The sequence below is a fragment of the Narcine bancroftii genome, chromosome 3, assembly GCF_036971445.1.
Source record: "Narcine bancroftii isolate sNarBan1 chromosome 3, sNarBan1.hap1, whole genome shotgun sequence".
NCBI classification, from domain to species: domain Eukaryota; kingdom Metazoa; phylum Chordata; class Chondrichthyes; order Torpediniformes; family Narcinidae; genus Narcine; species Narcine bancroftii.
The window spans coordinates 208,293,396-208,314,669 of record NC_091471.1 but is presented as its reverse complement, the minus strand read 5'-3'; the positions used below and the strand labels follow the sequence as shown (position 1 = coordinate 208,314,669).

The 21,274-nt window shown below is 42.9% G+C and overlaps 1 protein-coding gene across 8 annotated transcripts in view; it reads left to right on the top strand.

Annotated features, from left to right (window-relative positions):
* Positions 1-21,274, top strand: part of sh3d19 (SH3 domain containing 19) — a 255,194-nt gene that overhangs the window by 88,976 nt on the left and 144,944 nt on the right. The window lies entirely within an intron of this gene.

Here is a 21,274-nt window from a genome sequence, read left to right as displayed (position 1 = left end):
CTCCCCAAGTCAGATTTCATAGGGCTCTCTATCTTTTTTGATGGCTCAGTGGTACATGCGAACATTAATTCTGCTAAAAGCGTTCCCTTAATCAAGAAGTGGAGAAGTTGATGTTTGCTGTCTAGTGAGAATTAGAAAACAAAATTTAAAAAATTATTTAATCGTTGGTCATTCTTACTTTTTAATTCATTTATAAGAGTGTGGGAATATACAAAAGCTGCTGTTGGTGCGATCCCAGGAGAATGGTGAGTGGAGATACAGCGCTGCTCCTCAGGGTCCAACCACCCAGTCCTTGTGCCGGTGGATCCAAACATGCTTTAAATGGCCTGTTGAAAGGAGCTGATGGTAATTTCAATTAAAATCTTGCATTCTTGGGGACTGTGACCAGTATGATTGGCAGCAGCCACGAGGGGTTACAGACTCCAGGCGAACAGCGGACTGGCACAGGGCACCAGAAGCAGGGAGAACACCACCCGTTGAGAAGGAGAAGCAGAGGAGATGACCCTACAGGTCAGTGACCATGGCAGTGGACCAGCAAGGGGCTCAGGGGCTGTAGGGCCCCACACAGGCTGCAGGCAATCAGCAAATTGAAGTTGAGGGACTCACAAAACCAGGATTTGTGAAGGTGCTGAGGGCAAGAAGGGCTCCCGGAGGACCTTGGGTGATCAAGGCTACTTTATCATGTCAGAACTTTGGAACTGGAGCTCAGGTTGCCAATGGGTTGAACGGGGGTCTGTACAGTTGCAAATGCTGAGGGAGCAATGGAGGTGAATCCATGAACTCTGTGTCTCTGAAGGGACTCTCTTTTGGTATTCTTTTTCTCTTACTGTAAAAAGCACTGGCCAATACGAATGGTGACTTGTCTGCAGAAGAAAATTTTGTGTACTATTACATTTCTGTATTACATGACAATAAAATAATCTTGAATCTTGAATTTGCTGCATTCATTGCCTGCTTTTATTAGCCCTTAAAAAGTGCTTTTGATCAGTGCAGTCTGTATGGTTAAGAAAAGCAGGCAATTTCAATAGATGGCAGTAATGGCAGAAAAGGAATGGTCTTGATAAAGGGTTCAGACTGAAATGCTGTCTGACCATATGCCTATGCATCGTGTCTGGCCTGCTGAGTTCCTCCATCAATTCTGGCATCTGCAACATACATGTTTCTCCAATAATTTTTTTTCCATCTTACATTTCTGGGTTTCTTGGAATAAAGCGCTCCTTGGTCAGCACAACGCTATTACAGTGCCATCAACCCAGGTTAGAACCCAGCGCTGTCTGTAAGGAGTTTGTACCTTCTCCTCGTGTCTGTGTGGGTTTCTTCTGGGTGCTCCAGTTTCCTCCCACCATTCAAAATGTACAGGGGTTGTAGGTTAATTGGTGCATTTGGGGGGCACAGGGTCGTGGTCCGAAAAGGCCTGTTGCCAAGCTAAACGTCTAAATTTAAAAAAAATTAATGCTTACTTCACCCTGCACTGTTGTCTTTCTTCCAGGTGAAAGAGGTTGCAGGTTTCAGAAATCCAACTGAAAAAGCCTTGATAAGTTACTGATTCTTGTATATAGAACCGACTATAGCCATAGATACCCTGTGTTTCAGGAATGGGATTTTGGGGTGGGGTGCCAATCAAATGGGCTAGTCTGGCTTAGAATGTGTAGAGCTGGTGGTTGCAGCTCCATTCATGTAGATAAGTGAAAAGCATTTTATGGCTTTTCGAGAGGGCAAGGTGCTGGTGGTTACATGCTGCAGAATACCCACTTTCTAGCCTCCTCTCAAAGCCATGTTATCTACTTAGCTGGTTAATTTAAATTTCTGGTTAATGGTGGCTCCCATGATAATAATAGTAAAAAAACACAGTCATGTGATTGTTACTGAATGTCAAGAAAAAAAAGTTAAACCTTTGGTTGGAAACTCTCTGGCACTCAAGTAGTTGTGTGCTATTTAGTGGCTCATGCCTTAAAATTGGATGTGGTACTTACTGGCATGAGCTGCTTCACTTTCTGCAGAATTACAAATGGAACACAGTCTTCCAATCATCAGTAAACTGCTCCACTTGTGATCTGCTCATGGAAGAAAGGTAACTGTTAAAAAGCAGCTGAAGATCATTGGACCTAAGACACTGTTTGATGGAACTCCTGACATAATGTCCTATTCCTGAGGTTCAGATCTTGACCAGTGGAGAGTTTCCCCCTTGATACCCATTGAATGCAGTATTAGTATCTGTTAAGTACCAGTGCAATCACTCTTGCTTTGCCTCTGGAATTTGACTCTTTTGTCCTTGCTCAGTCTAAGTAATGAGGTCAGGAACATAGTAGTCCTGGTGAAATATGAAATACGAAACCTATCCATGCACACACAGTACTTTATTACTAGGAGATATTACGTAAAAATAGAATAGAACATGTGTATGCCATTGTGGTCAATGGCATTTTATGATTCAGTTCAGTTTGCAGGGTGACATTTCACCAACTAAAAAAAAAATACTGCTTCTTTGTGGGGAAGGAAGGACAATATTGGCCAGAGTTTAGCAAGTGCTATGAATTGCATTTTTTCTTCTGCACTTCAGCAAAAATAAATCTTGTGCTACAAATTATTGGGTTGATAATGGTGTGTTGAAGTCACTGGAATATCAGGGACACAAGAACAACAGGACAGAAATGTTCAGTGTTGAAACAGCAAACAGTAAGAAGAAATGGGAAGAATTAAAGTCAAAGGGAAAATCAAGGTTTGATTAAGACAAAAGGAATAGTAAGAAAATTTCAAAAAGATTTGCATGTCAATTTGTTATCCGTAGGAATAGATTGTACTTTCAAATGTTTCTTTTCTGATCCACTCAACAGATTTTGTAAGCGTCTACATCATAAAATATCAATCCTAACACTGCAGCAAGCTTACAGTGTAATTGTAGCATTTCAAATTTACAATGAGATATTGTTTTGTAAAGCTAATGAGGGTGCAGAGTAAATCATTCAACAGTTTGCAGTGATTTGCATATCACAACATATTTCTTTCCTGGACATTATTTGGCATGTGTATAATAGTTTGCTCTTTAACTCAATTATTTGGCCAGTAAATCTGCTGACTGAGAAGTTCTGCCCACTTGTCTGAAATACATGATATTGAAGTTGAAAAAAGTAAATCTGAGAAAGTGTAGGGTAAGCTATCTTTTTAAAAAAAAAAGTTGTGAAAGTTTTAACTTTTAAGATAGTCAAATGGATTGAACATTGGCTGAAAGGGAGAGGCCAGAGAGTGGTAGTGGATAATTGTCTGTCAGGCTGGAGGCCGGTGACCAGTGGTGTGCCTCAAGGATCTGTATTGGGCCCATTGTTGTTCGTTATATACATTAATGATCTAGATGATGGGGTGGTGAATTGGATTAGTAAATATGCAGACGATACTAAGATAGGTGGAATAGTGGATAATGAAGAAGGTTTTCAAGGATTGCAGAGGGATTTGGGCTGCTTAGAAAAGTGGGCTGAAAAATGGCAGATGGAATTTAATGCTGATAAGTGTGAGGTGCTTCATTTTGGTAAGAAGAATCAGAATAGGACATACGTGGTAAATGGGAGAGCATTGAGGAATACAGAAGAGCAGAAAGATTTAGGAGTGACGGTACATCGTTCCCTGAAGGTAGAAACTCACGTGAATAGGGTGGTGAAGAAGGCTTTTAGTATTCTGGCCTTTATCAATCATTGCATGGAATATAGGAGTTGGGAGGTGATGTTGAGATTGTATAAGACGTTGGTGCGGCCTAATTTGGAGTTCTGTGTGCAGTTCTGGTCGCCTAATTATAGGAAGGATATAAACAGAGTGGAGAGAGTGCAGAGAAGGTTTATCAGAATGTTACCTGGGTTTAAGCATCTAGAGTATAGGGAGAGATTGGACAGATTGGGTCTTTATTTTTTGGAGCGTAGAAGGTTAAGATGGGATTTGATAGAAGTATTTAAGATTATGAAAGGGATAGACAGAGTGGATGTGGATAGACTATTTCCGTTAAGAGGAGGAAAGATTAAAACAAGAGGACATGAGTTAAGAATTAAGGGGCAGAGGTTTAGAGGTAACATGAGGGGGAACTTCTTTACTCAGAGAGTGGTAGCCGTGTGGAATGATCTTCCGGGAGAAATAGTGGCGGCGGAGTCAATTGTATTATTTAAGAAAAGGTTGGACAGGTCTATGGATGAGAAGAAGATGGAGGGTTATGGGCATTGTGCAGGGAGGTGGGACTAGAAAGGGGTGTTTGGTTTGGTGCGGACTAGAAGGGCCTAATGGCCTGTTTCCGTGCTGTAATTGTTATGTTACCCATATTGTTCAGGCTCTTTTACAGGTATGGGAAAGGCTTTTGCAGACACAATCTCTGGAATTTCAAACGTTTTTTTATAATTTCAACTGTTAAAATTAATTTGGTACGTCAATTTTGAGAAGGACTACCTGCATTTTATTATTGAATAATATTTCTGACTGCTTGAAGGATTTTTCCACATTGATCCAACTGTTGAGGATTGTTAAATTAACAACATTTCTCAGAATAACCACTATTACTTTCAGATTTTTCTTTTGCTTCCTGTTTATTTCAATATTTCACAGGATAACATGAAAATAGATCAGATCCAATAATTTTATGGGTAAATAAAGTGAATATTTACTGATGTAATAAATTCTTCATTCCATAATAGTAAACCAGCAGCATTAGGAGTGCCAGTATTATCAAAGTGCAAATAACTCGTTATAATTTGAAACTACCATTGAGGTGTTGCAATGTCCACTATACCTGGAATTATGTATACCTGTTCTGACAGAGTATTTTGAGGTGGTTTGGGAGGAATTGCTAGAGCAGCTTGCACACACACATTTCAAAACACAGAATTTTTGCAGGACTCTTTTTGTTGAGGAGCAACAAAGTATCAACATACAGCTTACCTAGGAGAGCATGTGATTTTTGCAGGCAAAGGAGATGAGTCCCATATAATGTTACAGAGTCCAGAGGACCCCAAAACCAGCAGCAATAGATATGCACAACATAGGGTTACTTAAACAAAAGTAGTTTTTAATTATATTTGAACAAGAAAACAGAATTAGACTTTAACTTATTACTTAACCTACTTAATTCCCTCTCTAATACTAAGCGCAGGTGTGTGTAATGTGTATTTAAGATTAGAAAAGTTAGGTGTGTGTAATGTGTATTTAAGATTAGAAAAGTTCTTTAGATTACAGACCAATCTCACTGGTTGCAGGCAATTCTTGTCCTGTGCACGGAAGTTAGCATTAACAAAGTTCACCAGTCTTTGGTGCTTAACAGGCAAATGATGACCACTCAGGAGGGTTCTTGCTGGTTTTCAGAGAGAGATTCCTCTTCCAGGACACCCACACCTGATTCCTGTCCAATCAGTCTTGCTGATTAAACTTGCCCCCTTCAGGGTTCTCCAGATGATCCTCCTTCTTTCAGGTCACCTTTCAGACAGACAGCCTTTTCCTTTGACCAGTCAGTCTTCCAAAAATTTGCCAGCTTTGTCCTTCTGGAACTGATTTCTGTCTCCTCTCTCTCTGTTTCACACCCTCCCTCTCTGAGAGCTAGACTGTTCTCTTTATCTGCAAAGATCACATGCTCTCCCAGGCAAGCTGCTGTCGATACTTTGTTGCTTCTCTGAAAAAAAGCATTCTGCAAAAGTCCTGCAAAAATTCTGTTTTAAAATGTGTGTGAAAGCTGCTCTAGCAATTCCTACCAAACCACCTCTAAATACTCTGTCACACTGTAATTCGGCTCACTGCATTTGATCCATGTGCAGAATGAGCATTCAAAATGACATTTTCAGCCATTAAATATTCTTATCAGTTAATTGTTTATTAAATTAGATTGAAAGAAAAATGGGGATCATAATGTGCATTATATATGTTGCTTATATTTCCCTTAAAGGATTTCACAGTAGCCACTTCAAGTAGATTAAGTAGTTCCTAAATACTGTCAGTGATCTGAAAGGTCCAATTGTCCATAGCAGTGATAATGCTGCCAGACCAATTGATTCTCCTTTTATTTCTATGTTAAATGGTTAATTTCTCCTATTTAGATATAACCTTGGAAGGTGCTAATTGCTGTGCATAATCATTTTGCTTTTTAATTTTGTACTTAAGGGTCCAACTACGATATTTTAAATCATAAAAAAAGATGGAAGTGTGTTTGAAATGGATTGAAAAGTGACTGCCCCGTAGAAAACAGTGAGCTGGAATAAATGCGTCCTTTTCAGATTGGATGGAGGAATACTAACCTTGATTAGAGGGAGGGGGTAGATTAGAATTTCTTTTTTAAAATTTTCTTTTTTTAGATTAACTGATTATATACGGGTTTAATTATGGTTGTCCTAGATCATATGATCATATTAGACAGATATTACTTTGTGTTATGACCAAGACTTGGTATAATTTAACTCATTTGGTTTCTATCCAGAATTATTTTTTAAGAAATAATGTTTAATCAACAAATATAGATGAATTTCAATTACATTTGTATTAATTTGTGATATATCACAATTTCCATTATCGCATTATTGTATAGGAACATGACATCAGGTTTCCAAATTTGCCGATGGTGCAAAAAATGGGGGGGGGGGGGGGAAGGGCATGTTGTGCTGTGGTTCTGCAGCAGGATAGAGATAGATTGAGTGGGTGAGTAGGCAAAAGATTGTCAAATGGAGTTGAGTTTTATTTAATGTGGGAAGTGTGAGGTCATGTACTTTGGGAAGAGAAATCAAAAGGTAGATTATTATCTTATTGGAAAGAGTCTGTAAATGAGTGATTTGGGTGTTCTAGTGTGTGAATTGCTGAAGCTGGCAGATAGATCAAACAAGTAGTTCAGGAGGCAAATGGAATCATGGCCTTTATTGTAAAGAGATTGGAGTTCAAGAAAAAAAAGGATTTTCATTGAAGATTTACAGGGGTGTTGGAGAGGCCTACCCTGGAAGATTGCTTATAGTTTTGACTTTCACCTTAAAAAAAAAATACAGTAACTGTGGAGGTAGTCCAAAGGAAAGTCACAGTCAAATTCCTGGAATGAGAGTTGTCCTACCTAGTTTGGGTTTGTATTCCTTGAGGTTTGGAGGTAAACAAGACAATCTGCAGATGCCAGGGTCCAGTGGAGTACACAAGAGTGCCGAGAAACTCAGCAGGTCATGCAGCATCCATAGAAAGAAAAAGGTAGTCAATATTACCGGCATGAGACCTTCTTCAGGAGTGCTGACAATCAGGTAGGTTGCTTGAATAAAAAAAAGTGGGGAAGGGGGTAGGAGATGCAGGTGGGAGACTAGAAGAGAAAGGAGCTGAGCAGTGAAACGGGGGGAGGGCAGAGGACTAAGAAAGGTAGGAGAAGGAAGGGCACAGGGGAGCTGCAGGAAGGGAGACAGGAATGAGGGAAAGAGAAAGAATGGGGGGGGGGTTAAAGGAAATTGGAGAGGTCCTTGAAGTTTAGAAGAATGACAGATGATCTTATCCAAACATTGACAAGGTAGATGGTGGGATGTGTTCGCAAGTGGGAGAGTCTCAAACAAGGAGACAAAAAGACAAGACGAGATGTCATTTAAAATTGAGGCAAGTAGAAAGTTCTTCCAGAGGATGATGAATCTAAGGAAATCTCTGTCTCGATGGATGATAGAAGTAGGGTCATTAGAAGTATTTAAAATGGAGATGAATAAATATTCAGTAGTTCAAGGCATGGCAGGAGGTGGAGAAACTGCACACAAGGAGTTGAGGCCAACAAGGATTAGTTATGATCAGACTTCTGAGTAGAGCCTGAAGGCTAACTCCTGCACCTATTATCTTGTGCTGTAATTTACTTCAACATAAACCTAGAGCTTGTATGAAAATTGTACTTTTTAACATTTTTCATTCTGGTGGGAAAAACTTCAAAACCACCATAAAGATACTGAGTGGAAAGATATGTTTAGAGTTGGTGTTTCTGTTTAACAAGTCATGAACTTCTGATTGCATTCATTCACTGCTATTGTTTTAGAAAAAGTCAACACTGCATTATTTTCAGTCAGTGTTTGGACCAAAACATCTCATTATAAATGGATGCAGAATTAAGTTACAACCTTATTTTATTAATCCATTTAGATTTAAAATATTAAAATTAAAACATTTGCACTAAAACATGTTGAACATGAAATAGTAAGGGGATTTACAAAATAATTAATGCTTACATAAAATGGGCAAATATTGACATTTATTATGAATGAGTTTGTTTGCAGCAGACACCAGTGTCCACAGTGTTCTGTCTTGGAAATGGAGCTCATTAACAATCAAATTAAAGCCAAATCGAAGGCACAGTCCTTAACCAGCTAGAATGGCACAGTCTCAGGATAAAGGAATTGGTCACTTATGACTGAAATGGCAGATTTCTTCCCTCGGATACATTGGAACTCATACAACTGAGAACTGTGACAATAATAATGAGTTTATTGTACACATAGTTCAATGTACACAGGCAATAAAATTCTTATTTGTTGCAACCTGTTACTTTTGTAAAAAAAACACCACCATAGTAAATCTTAAATTAAGAAAGGAGATAATAAATATAAAAGATAGATAATAAACATTCACAATTACCATAGGGTAAGAGAACAGAAGTATTCTTGAACTTCATGCTTCTGTACCTTCTATCTGAAAGTAGCAGCGAGAAGAGGTAGTGACAAGGGTGATGGGAAGTTCTTTATGATATTAAATGCCTTTACCTCGAATAGATGGCTTCAAATGATGGGGAGGTCAGCCCATAATGGACTTGGCTATGTTTGGAATATTCTGCAGCCTTCTGCGTGGCCTTCGCCCCCACTGTCCCATTAATGAAAAGAGGTGTGTGGCCCCATGGCCTTCCCTTCTTGAAATCCACAGTAAGCCTTTGGTCTTGGTTGTTGCGGAGTAATTTAGTATACTCAAAACTTGGGTGGGATTTTGTGATGCAGAGAAAATTAGGATTACAGGATCAAGCGGGAAAGTGGAGAGTTGAGGATGAAGATCAATTTGTCCAAAATCTAATCAGATAAACAGGCTCAAAAATAACTTGTCACCTGGTCCTGAATGCATTTCTTGTGTTCTTAGACAGTTTACCAAGCTGGGCAGATGAGGCCATGGTTACCCTTTTTCTTATTTCCATATATCATAGAAGAAGGACATTCAGTCTATGAACATCCCATTGGTCCCTTTCTTCATGTATTTCCCATAACCTGTTCTCACTCCCCCACCAGCTCTCTACAATTAACCTGCACCTATTAAAATGGTTAACTTGCCAATAAATTTTTTGATATGATGAGCACCCAAAGGAAACCCCTCTGGTCTCGATAATTAATTACTATACTACTAAACAACTATATAGACATTCACAACGGCCTTAGGTTGGACTCCGATACTAGTGGCCACCTATTTTCTACACACATGCACATGTACACATTTAATGACAAGAACTTTCAAACACACTCCTGGTTCCCTGTACCAACAAGTAGGGGGGGGGAGGATAAGGGGGAGCTGACTGCAAGCACTGATCCTTCACAGTACTACTGCTCAGTTTCAGTGTAGTGCACACCTTACCTGCGACTCTTCCAGCGACGTCCACAGTAGCAACCTTGCATGGAGCGATGTCAGGAGTTTGGGCCATGAGGCAGAGAAAAAGAAATGTCCTATGCATTGATGTTTTATGCATTTCTGCATTTTTGAGCTGGGCATCTAGCCAATAATGACCCTAAGTAATTTAAATGAGCCACCGGCAAGGTGTGCACCAATGGGTGGGTGGAGTCCAACCTTGATTGGTAGGTGATGCAACTTTCGAATAAGTTTCAGACGGGGGGGGGGGGGGGCTCATGTGACCGTCCACAATATTACACTCGTGGATAACTTGCAGACTCTACACAGATAACACCTGATGTCAGGGCCCACATAAATAGCACCTGGGTCACTGGAGTGGTGTGACAACTGTAATGATTGTTAAGCCATGATGCAACTCAGCGAAAAAGAGTGCTACTCCTGACAGTGCAGAACTTCATCAGTACCAAACTGGTCTGATTATATGCGCAAATGTCTGGTTTGGGTTTGAGTTCACAACCCTCTGCATGCTACAACTGGGCCACATGTAATTTCTGTACATTAAATTCTGCAAGCAATAGACTCAAACAATATTTTGATTGCACATTTTAAATATCTTGTGTATATTATTTCAAATTTCAATATCATTCAAGTCATGCACAAACGTTATTGGCAATTGAAGTGATTTATTATTCTGCACATTTTAGTTATTTTTGTGTTAATCAAGAAATCATTTCACTCAGGGTAAAACTAAAAGAGAAAAGAGATTACTGTCACCGTAAATCATAATAATAAAGATTTAGAACACTGCAAAACCACTGCTTTTATAACCATGTGTGGTAATCAACCAAATTGCTGTCCAGGAGATCAGTATTGGTTTCATTAGGGTGGCAGGGTGGCACGTTGGCGCAAAGCTGTTCCAGTGCCAGTGACTCGTGTTTGAATCTGGCGCTGTCCATAAAGGAGTTTGTATGTTCTCATGTCTGCGTGGGTTTCATCTGGATGCTCCGGTTTCCTCCCACTGTTCAAAATCTACCTTGGGTCGGAGGTTAGTTGGGTGTAATTGGGTGGCACAGCTCATGGGCTGGAAGGGCCTGGATGTCTAAATTAAATTAAACACAAAATAAGTTATATGTTTTAGGAGAAGAATATTGAGTGTTTTAAACTTGTTTAACTGCAGTTACAGTTAATTAGACATAAGTGCACACTGAGTAAATTTAAGCCAGACAAGGATAGACTGAGGTGATGCAGTGGATGTTATGTATTTGTACTTTCAAAAGGCCTTTGACAAGGTGCCACAAATAAGTCTGCTAAACAAGATGGGAGCCCATGGAATTACAGGAAGGATACGAGCATAAGTACAGCATTGCCTGGTTGGCAGGAAACACTAAGAATAAAGGGATCTTTTTAAATTGGATATAAATGATATCAATTATGGAATCTGTTGGTACAAGTCTGCCTTCTGCTGGACATCATGACATGGGCGTCATGATGTCACTCTTCCATATATATAACCCTGTGTGTCAGTAACCATGTTAGTCTAATAGAAATAAAGGATGAGAAAGCATCACATTTCCGAGTCTTAATTGTGTGAGTGCATACACAACAGTGGTGACAAGGAACAAAACGAATCCTACACATACTCCATGCATCAACTGTGAGAAGGAAAACAGCAGAAGAAAGGTAGAAAATGACTACTTAACAACCCCAACAAATTTCTGCCAAAAGATCAAGGTGAAAGTGTGCCAAGGTGGCAGAAGGAAAGTTTGGGGAATTCAATGATGTAGAAGAAAATTGAGATAACTACGTAGAACAGTTTAACTACTCTTGCATAGCCCACAATAATGTGGAACATCCAGTGAACCACAAATGTTTCCACTTCCTCAGTATAATGGGCAACAAAACATTCGACCTCCTTAAGACCTTACTGCTCCGGATGATCCAGGGACGAAGACATTCAACGAATTATGCACAGCTCTAAAGAACCATTTAAGCCCCAAACCACCCATAATGGCAGAAATGCAATGATTGTATGAAAGGAGACAAGGACCAGGAGAAACAGTAAATGAATACCTGTCATCGTTGCGCAAACTGGTGGAGCACTGTCATTTCGAGCAGTTTCTAAATCAGGAACTGTGTGACAGATTAGTGATGGGGCTGGCAAATTGCCAAGCAAGGCAAAAATTATTAACAATGGATGAAGACGTAACATTACAGATTGCATACAGGGCTGCTTGCAGCTCTGAAATGGCAGATAAAAACTTGGATGTAGTTCAACCAGACCTACTGATCGGGAGATCTTCCTGCCAACAATGCTTCCTTTGAAGAAGCTACAACCACTGACCAGAAAACTGTTTCTTCAAAGATTCTAAATGTAACCATTGCAAAACAGAAGAACATATCAAAGCTCAATGTCTACTTCTAAAATGCAGGTGGCCTGCAAATAAGCAGGCAACTAAAGTCAAAACAATTGCAGAGAGAGAGAGGCAACCTAGCAATGATGATGATTACAGCCCAACGGGTGAACTTCAAGCTCCTGAAATTTCAGCTCCTGAGATATTACACATTCGAGGAATAAGTGGAGGAAACAGCAATCTTTATACAGCTAAAAATAAACGGACACCCCTAGAAGATAGAGTAAGGCAGAGGGGCAGAGGTGCCTCTAATGCTGTTACATGTAAAAGAATGCTTGCTACCACACCTTCCAGTTAAAAAACAACTGAAATAACTCTAAGATCTGTTACAGGAGACAAAGGGTTTGGAAAATGTTCAGTCTAAGTACAATACAAACAACAGCAACCAAAAACACTCCATCTACGTCGTAGATACTCAGGGACCAGCACTCTTCGGAAAAACTGGTTGCAGCACATGCCCCTAGCTTGGCTGAAAATTGGTTCAATACTAAATGTAAACCACGTGGACACTTCCCAGTCAGAACTCAACCAAATCCTCAACAACCACAGAGTGGATTTCCAACAAGAATTGGGGAAAATCAAAGGTTTTCAAATCAAACTGCAATTAAAAGATCACGCAGAACCAAAATTCTTCAAAGCCAAAACAGTCTCATTTGCTATGAAAGGGAAAATTGAAGCTGAATTAAACAGACTAAAACATGAAGGCATATTAGAACCAATACAATACAGCGATTGGGCAGCGCCCGTCATACCTGTACGAAAAGCAAACGGTGAAATTTGCATTTCCGGCGATTACAAAATCACCATCAATCCATCATTCAAAATACCCAAACACCCCCTGCCCAACGCAGAAGAATTGTTCCACTAAACGAAGGGCAAAAATTCACAAAACTAGATTTGTCACAAACATATCAACAGATAGAATTGGACAAAAAAAATCAAGGGAATATGTGACAATCAATCCCCATCTGGGATTATTCACCGATACCCACCTGCCTTACGGAGTTTCAGCAACACCTGTGATTTTTCAAGCAACAATGGACAAATTAATGCATAGACTCTCAGTTGGGTGTTAACTAGATGATATCATCATCACGGACCCAGACAGTGAACACTTACAAAACCTTGAAAAAAGGTTTTAACCAGGCTAGTATATGATTACGGGGACAGATTGTGGAAGCGACACATTGACCAATTACAAGCATTGACTGACACTAAGGTCCATGAACTGGAGGAGGTGGAAGCAGACCTGCTGTGGCCTGCCCTGACCATCCCACCCCTCAGGCTGAGTGAGGGGGGAGCAGAGATTGTTGTGGAGTTGACCAGTCCAGTGAGGAGTCCAGTAACTGAGACATGCAGCCAGGAAGGCAGCGAAGATGCGCAGTCGCTGCTGAAGGTCAGCGAAGGCAGACAGTCGCCACCAACTTGACCACCGACCCGACTATCTACAGGTCCCGAGCAAAGACTGGCACAGCAAACCACGCCGAGGCGGTCCAAAAGAGAAAGAAGACCACCTGAACGCTTTAAGGACTATGTGCCCTGATTATTATTAAATACTTTCCTTTTTATAATTATAATTACTCATGAAATATATTCTAATTCTCAATTGTAGTCCTGGGCCCGATTTAATCTTATTAGTTCAAAGGGGCCCCAGTCAGCATTTATCACACGGGGGGGAGGGGGGTGGGGGGGGGGTGGAGGGATAAGCCCGCCCTCTGCTGGACATCATGATGCGTACATCATGATGTCACCCTTCCATACATATAACAGTGTGTATCAGTAGCCATGTTAGTCTAATAGAAGTAAAGGATGAGAAAGCATCATGTCTCCATGTCTTAATTGTGTGAGAGCCTACTCAACAGAATTGATGGCTTTGTGACTAAATTTGCAGATGATACCAAAATGTGTGGTAGGACGGGTGGTGCTGAGGGTACTGAAAGGCTGCGGAGACTTGAATAGGTTAGGTAGGAGAACAGGCAAAAAAGTGGCAAATGAAATATAATGTTGGAAAGTGGACAGTGATGCACTTAAAATAGATGGACTGACTATTATTTAGAAAATTAAAATTCCAAGGTGCAAAGGGACTTGAGGGTTCTCGTGCAGGATATCCTAAAGGCTGACCTCCAGGTTGAGTCGGTGGTGAAGAAAGCGAATGCAACATTGGCATTCATTTCTAGAGGGACAGTGGACAAGAGCACTGGTGAGACCTCACTTGCATACACACTGTGTACAGTTTTGGGTACCTTATTTGAGAAAAGATGTGCTGGCATTGGAGAGGGTTCAGAGAAGATTTACTAGAATGATACCAGGAATGAAAGGGTTGGCATATGTGGAATGTTTGTTGGCTCTTGGACTGTACTCATTGGAATACAGAAGGATGAGAGGGGACCTCATAGAGACATTTTGAATGCTGAAAGGCCTGGACAGAGTAGATGTGGCAATGATGTTTCCCATGGTAGGGGATTCTATGACAATAGGTCACAATTTCAGGATAAAAGGGCATCAGTTTAAAACAGAGATGCAGAAAAATTTCTTTAGACAGAGGGTCATGAGTCTGTGGAACTTGTGGCCACAGACGGCTGTGGAAGCGAGGTCATTGGGTGTATTTAAGGCAGAGATTGACAGGTATTTGATTAGTCAGGGCATCAAGGGTTATAGAGGAAAGCCAGGGAGTGGGGTTGATTGGTTGGATGGATCAGCTCATGATTAGAATGGCGGAGCAGACTCAGTGGGCCAATGGACCTCCTTCTGCTCCTATATCTTGTGATATATTTGAACTTTGGGATTGATGAATCTTAAGTAAACTCATAAGAATTTAAAACAAACACTTCTGCGACCTTAAACTAACAAGCTATTCCATAAAACTTTGCAGATGTCTTGCAGTGGGAGTTGAAGGATAACGAGTAGTAAGTAGCAGTAAAATCAGAGATTACAACAGGAAATGCTGGAACATGTCACAAAATTCATTGTTTTGCTGTGGCAGCATTACAGTGCAAATATTGCTATAAATTACATTTCAAAAATAAATAGTGCAAGAAAATAGGGGGAAGTGAGATAGTGTCTGTGGTTCAATGTCGATTCAGTAATCTAATGGTGGATGAGATGAAGCTGTTTTTGTGCCACTGGGTGCTCGTCTTCAGGCTCAGACTCCTGTACCTCCTTCCAGACAGTATAGAGCAGTGGTTCTCACCCTTTTTCTTTCCACTCACATGGCACTTTAAGTAATCCCTATGCCATCAGTGCTCTGTAATTAGAAAGGGTTGCTTAAGGTGGTATGTGAGTGGGAAGGGAAGGTTGAGAATCACTGGTCTAGACCCAATTGTTACTGAAATATTTTGCTTGAGAAAAATTGTCATTGGCCCATTTCCTTTAGAGTTTTGAAACCATGCACATAATGAGTCAATTAGGGACGATTAAAACAGTAGTTTTCAAACTTTTTCTTTCCACTCACATACCACCTTAAACAATCCCTTACTAATCACAGAGCACCGATGGCATAGGGAATACTTAAAGTGGTATGTGAGTGGAAAGAAAAAGGTTGAGAACCACTGAGTTAATGTGAAGAGGGCATAGCCTGGATGGTGGGGGGTCCTTGAGGATAGAAGTAGCCTTCTTAAGACATCACCCATAATCGTTTGAAGTCTGTCAGGCAGCATCAGAAATAGAATTAATGTTTCAGGTCAATATCTTTAATCAGAATCAGACAATGGTGCGTCGAACAAAAAAGAATTTCAATGATATGTTGTTCATCCAGAGAAGATGATTGAGAAGAGGAGAGAGGAAGAAGTCATTTAAAAAAAATTGAAGCGGGGATATAAAATGCAGCAGTCACCTGATCTGAAATGAAGGATAATGCTGGAGCTGGGATGTTCAATCTCCTTTGCTGCCAAATTCCACCCTTCTCTTTCACATGGGCTAGAGATCCATAGATTAAGCAAAAAAACAAATTGCTTGAACTCATTGGGTTGAACAGCATTTGCTGGGGAGGGAGGAATGGGGTGGGTGACAGGGAAAAAAATTTTCAATGTTTTGGCTTGAGACCCTACATCAGGACTGAGAGTGGTGAGGGAAGATGGCCAGTACAAAGTGGAGAGGGGGAGAGTGGCTGTATGACTGTCTTCCCAGCTGCCGAAGCTCAAAATTCTGGGAGTGAAGTGCAGGATGATTGAAGAAAAAAGGAGGGAAGTCATAATACATTTTCACACAGAAATGCTGCGACATTGCCGTAAGGAGGATTCGGCAGTATCCCAGCTTCAAGCTTGACCCAGTCATTCACACAGAACTAAGCAAAGTCAACAGAATGCCAGGACGGAGTGTAATTTAAAACAGAAGGCAAGCATTCCTGGACCAAAAGAGGCGAGTTGTGTGACACAACAGCGTCAACATCCACTATGATGTAAAACATATGAGTCTGAAATATCCATCTACAAAAATAATGGTGGTACAGCTTGAAGGAATAATGCTACTAATGTTTGCCATCAAAAGAGTGCAAGCAAATTTCAGAAACAGTTAGATTCTGAATCCTGACTGTTGCCTTAGTAGTTCACATTTCCTGTTGAAATGTCACAGATGTTGCATGTCATCGCAACTTCATCCTTCATACCCGAGCTGGTCCCGGAATGAGGTGAGCAGCTTTCAGACAACACGGTGTACTGGGGCTGTAACTTGGTCCGCTGGTGGAAAAATGCCAGCCCAGAAATGACTACCCCAATCCCATTCTGGGTCAGCATTTTTCAGATAGCAGACATGCCATAAAAATGCCAAAAATGTCCCGGAATGAAATGGCTGTTTGAAAGTGTTCTATTGTTTCTGTGTTGGGATGAAGCTGATGTCCGTATGTGATAATCGAGAAATTGTTGCACATGTTAAGAAATCCATGTGAAAACAGTAGACACAACTAGACACATGTTCACCTCTCCTTCCCTTTCTGCCTTCCACATGAGCTCCCTTGTACACTCCTCCCTCCCCACCAATTGTCCCCTTAGCAACTACCACAGGAGATGCTCCACTTGCACTCACACTTCCTCCCTCACCACCACTTTGGGCTCAAGCAGTCCTTCCATGTGAAGCAACATTTCACTTGTTAATCTGCAGGGGTCATCTACTGCATCCGGTGCTCCTGTTGAGGACTCCTTTTAATCGGAGAGACGGGATGCAGATTGGGAGATCGCTTTGTTGAGCACCTTGGCTCTGTCCGACGCAATGGTGAGATCTCCCAGTAGCCACCCATTTCAATTCCCTGTCCCATTCCCTTGAGGCAATGTCTGTCCATGGCCTCATGAGCTGTCAGTCTGAGACCACCCAAAAATTGGTGGAACAACACCTCATCTTCCATCTGGGCATCCTCCAACCGGATGGCATTGCCATTGACTTCTCTGGTTTCCTTTACCACCTCCCCCCAACACCTTACCCTTGTTGCCTTACTTCCAGCTCTGACTCCCTTTTCCCTTTAGGCACTTTCAGGTGGCCAATTGCCCCGCATGTAAAGCAGCATGTTTAGGAAATATACGGCTGTTTTGAGGCCACCTGAATATGCAGGAGGCGCTCTTGAGGCGAGCTACATAACCCAGTCAGCTCAGCTCAGCTCAGTGGCTCCCCCAGCCACCTGAATGCAGCTGGCTGAAAGCGGATGTTAAAGGATCACGGTGCTGATCACAGCTGACATTGGGCAGGAGCTGGAGTGTGCTCAGAGCCGCATCCTATGCAGCTGTGTCCTTCAGGTGGCCAGCGTTGTGCTTTAAACGCTGCCACCTGAATAGCAATTTAAAAGGCCGCTTCTGCTTCTTCAGGCACATTCTTAGCATAGAATGCACCTGAAAAAGCCTTTTGTCTCCTTTCACAGCCTAAATCAATTTTCGTCTCTCCTCTTATCATATCCAATTAACACCTTTTGTTGGTCCGGATGCCTCCCCGGCCATTGTACAGTCTCTTTATTCTTATGCCTTCCCGTTCTTTGGTTATTCTTTGAAGAAGGGCTCAGGCCCGAAATGCCAGTAATATATCTTTACCTCTCTTTTGGATGCTGTGAGACTGGCTGAGTTGCTCCAGCATTCCTCTTTTTTACTTTTTATTTCTTTGGCTTGGCTTCGCGGACGAAGATTTATGGAGGGGGTAAAAAGTCCACGTCAGCTGCAGGCTCGCTTGTGGCTGACAAGTCCGATACGGGACAGGCAGACACGATTGCAGCGGTTGCAGGGGAAAATTGGTTGGTTGGGGTTGGGTGTTGGGTTTTTCCTCCTTTGCCTTTTGTCAGTGAGGTGGGCTCTGCGGTCTTCTTCAAAGGAGGTTGCTGCCCGCCAAACTGTGAGGCGCCAAGATGCACGGTTTGAGGTATTATCAGCCCACTGGCGGTGGTCAGTGTGGCAGGCACCAAGAGATTTCTTTAGGCAGTCCTTGTACCTTTTCTTTGGTGCACCTCTGTCACGGTGGCCAGTGGAGAGCTCGCCATATAACACGATCTTGGGAAGGCGATGGTCCTCCATTCTGGAGACGTGACCCATCCAGCGCAGCTGGATCTTCAGCAGCGTGGACTCAATGCTGTCGACCTCTGCCATCTCGAGTACTTCGACGTTAGGGATGTTGAGGATCCAATGGATGTTGAGGATGGAGCGGAGACAACGCTGGTGGAAGTGTTCTAGGAGCCGTAGGTGGTGCCGGTAGAGGACCCATGATTCGGAGCCGAACAGGAGTGTGGGTATGACAACGGCTCTGTATATGCTTATCTTTGTGAGGTTTTTCAGTTGGTTGTTTTTCCAGACTCTTTTGTGTAGTCTTCCAAAGGCGCTATTTGCCTTGGCGAGTCTGTTGTCTATCTCATTGTCGATCCTTGGATCTGATGAAATGGTGCAGCCGAGATAGGTAAACTGGTTGACCGTTTTGAGTTTTGTGTGCCCGATGGAGATGTGGGGGGGCTGGTAGTCATGGTGAGGAGCTGGCTGATGGAGGACCTCAGTTTTCTTCAGGCTGACTTCCAGGCCAAACATTTTGGCAGTTTCCGCAAAGCAGGACGTCAAGCGCTGAAGAGCTGGCTCTGAATGGGCAACTAAAGCGGCATCGTCTGCAAAGAGTAGTTCACGGACAAGTTTCTCTTGTGTCTTGGTGTGAGCTTGCAGGCGCTTCAGATTGAAGAGACTGCCATCCGTGCGGTACCGGATGTAAACAGCATCTTCATTGTTGGGGTCTTTCATGGCTTGGTTCAGCATCATGCTGAAGAAGATTGAAAAGAGGGTTGGTGCGAGAACACAGCCTTGCTTCACGCCATTGTTAATGGAGAAGGGTTCAGAGAGCTCATTGCTGTATCTGACCCGACCTTGTTGGTTTTCGTGCAGTTGGATAATCATGTTGAGGAACTTTGGGGGACATCCGATGCGCTCTAGTATTTGCCAAAGCCCTTTCCTGCTCACGGTGTCGAAGGCTTTGGTGAGGTCAACAAAGGTGATGTAGAGTCCTTTGTTTTGTTCTCTGCACTTTTCTTGGAGCTGTCTGAGGGCAAAGACCATGTCAGTGGTTCCTCTGTTTGCGCGAAAGCCGCACTGTGATTCTGGGAGAATATTCTCGGCGACACTAGGTATTATTCTATTTAGTAGAATCCTAGCGAAGATTTTGCCTGCAATGGAGAGCAACGTGATTCCCCTGTAGTTTGAGCAGTCTGATTACTCGCCTTTGTTTTTGTACAGGGTGATGATGGTGGCATCACGAAGATCCTGAGGCAGTTTACCTTGGTCCCAACAAAGCTTGAAAAACTCATGCAGTTTGGCATGCAGAGTTTTGCCGCCAGCCTTCCAGACTTCTGGGGGGATTCCATCCATACCTGCTGCTTTGCCACTTTTCAGTTGTTCGATTGCCTTATATGTCTCATCCAGGGTGGGAACCTCATCCAGCTCTAGCCTTAGGGGCTGTTGAGGGAGCTGGAGCAGGGCGGAATCTTGGACTGAGCGGTTGGCACTGAAAAGAGATTGGAAGTGTTCTGACCATCGGTTGAGGATGGAGATCTTGTCGCTGAGGAGGACTTTGCCGTCTGAGCTGCGCAGCGGGCTTTGGACTTGGGGTGAGGGGCCGTACACAGCCTTTAGAGCCTCGTAGAAACCCCTGAAGTCGCCAATGTCCACGCTGAGCTGGGTTCGTTTGGCGAGGCTAGTCCACCACTCATTTTGGATCTCCCGGAGTTTGCGCTGAAGATGGCTGCATGCGCGACGGAAGGCTTGTTTCTTCTCTGGACAGGACGGCTTTGTAAGGTGAGCCTGGTGGGCAGCTCGCTTCTTTGCCAGCAGCTCCTGGATTTCCTGGCTGTTTTCGTCAAACCAGTCCTTGTTTTTCCTGGAGGAGAAGCCCAGTACCTCTTCAGTGGATTGCAGTATGGTAGTCTTCAACTGATCCCAGAGGGTTTCAGGGGACGGGTCCGTGAGGCGGGTTGCATCGTCGAGCTTTGCTTTGAGGTTTGCCTGGAAGTTTCCTCTCGCTTCGTCTGACTGCAGGTTTCCAACATTGAACCTCTTTCTGGGGGCTTTATTGTTCCTGGGCTTTGGCTTGAAGTGAAGGTTGAGCTTGCAGCGAACCAGCCGGTGGTCAGTGTGGAATTCCGCGCTAGGCATGACCCTGGTGTGGAGCACATCTCGTTTGTCACTTTCTCGCACCAGGATGTAGTCCAGGAGGTCCCAGTGTTTGGATCGGGGATGCATCCAGGTGGTCTTAAGGCTGTCCCTCTGCTGAAAAAGGGTGTTTGTAATGACAAGTCGCTGTTCTGCGCAGAGCTCCAACAGGAGGCGCCCATTGTCGTTGCACTTGCCGACGCCATGCTTGCCCAGGATTCCTGGCCAGGTTTCTGAGTCTTTGCCGACACGAGCGTTGAAGTCGCCCAGGATGACAACCTTGTCGGGTGTAGGGGTACGTTGGATGAGGTTGCGCAGGTCGGTGTAGAACTTGTCCTTTTCTGCTGGTTCCGCCTGGAGGGTTGGAGCATAGACACTGATGAGGGTGATGTGACGCTTGTTTTGAAGTGGGAGTCGCATGGACATGATTCGGTCCGAGAGGCCTGTCGGAAGGTTTTCGAGTTTGGAGGCAATGAAGCTCTTGACCATGAAGCCTACACCAGATAGGCGTCGTTCATCCGAAGGCTTGCCAGACCAGTAGAGTGTGTAGCCCGCGCCGCGTTCTTGGAGGCTGCCTACATCTGCCAGGCGGACTTCACTGAGAGCGGCTATGTCGATGTCAAGTCTGAGGAGTTCATGTGCAATGAGGGCAGACCGACGTTCAGGTCGGTGGCTGTCAGCCTTGTCTAGCATGGTTCTGATGTTCCAGCATGCTAGCTT